The following is a 976-nucleotide window of genomic DNA, read 5'->3' as shown; positions in this document are numbered from 1 at the left end:
AGGGGACTCCTTTTTACTGAGGAGAAGGGGAGGAAGCAATGCTGGGAGGGATTTTTAAGCATGGGATTGGGAAGAGAGGATGGAAGAGGCTGTGATTGGGGTGGAAAGTGAATAAAAATATATTATTGGGAAAAAAGAAAATTCTTTAGTTGTGGCATGACGGCAACAAGGAAAAGTTAATACCTGAAGAAATGATACTCATTCTTCTGTCTTCTATGTTGGCAAGGTCAACATGGTATGACTGCTGAGGCATGTGAGAAAGCATTATACTTCAAGATCACAACAAACAGCTCTGTTCGTTGAAGTGAAGTATCAAAATCTGGAAAAAATATGAGTGGTGTGGGCTACTATGAGCAGATGGAGTGAATTATATACTTTTTCTATTTTATATACATGAATTGTTAGAAGCTGCACGAGCATCCTTGCTGTCAGCATCCTAACACTGAGCATTGTCCTGTAACTTCTCAATTAAAGGTGAATGAGAAGAAAATGTTTCATTAAATTCAACGACCATGCATGAATCTCCCCTACAAACTCTGGAAAAATCTCCTTTTTCAGAAAAGATCGTAGCTTCTTATCTAAGTGAGATTTAAAAGTTTTGCTTTTCCATCCAGATAAAGCCGGTTATGTTTTTAAAAGTGCTTCAACAACAAGACATATTTTGGCACAGAGAGCAAGAGATAAGAAGGAGGATGCTCAGCTTCTCAGGGCCTTAATTTGCCTGGCGTTTGGAGGAAAAGGATACGTAAGAGTCACATACGGATAGCATACTTATTACATCTGTATGCTGTAAGAGGCTCAGTAGATGCTCTTGTACTTGAGTTATCAGATATATGATTTCTGGAGAGATGCCAGGCAGAAAGAGTAATGTAAAAGTAAAAATTGGTAGAAGCTAGAAATTTAGAAAATAAGGAAAAAGAGGAGAGAGAGAGAGAGAGAGAGAGAGAGAGAGAGAGAGAGAGAGAGAGAAGGGGAC

This window comes from Grammomys surdaster, unplaced genomic scaffold (assembly GCF_004785775.1).
Source record: "Grammomys surdaster isolate TR1022 unplaced genomic scaffold, NIH_TR_1.0 126118, whole genome shotgun sequence".
In the NCBI taxonomy this organism is placed as follows: Eukaryota; Metazoa; Chordata; class Mammalia; order Rodentia; family Muridae; genus Grammomys; species Grammomys surdaster.
Note: the sequence above shows the minus strand (reverse complement) of the source record.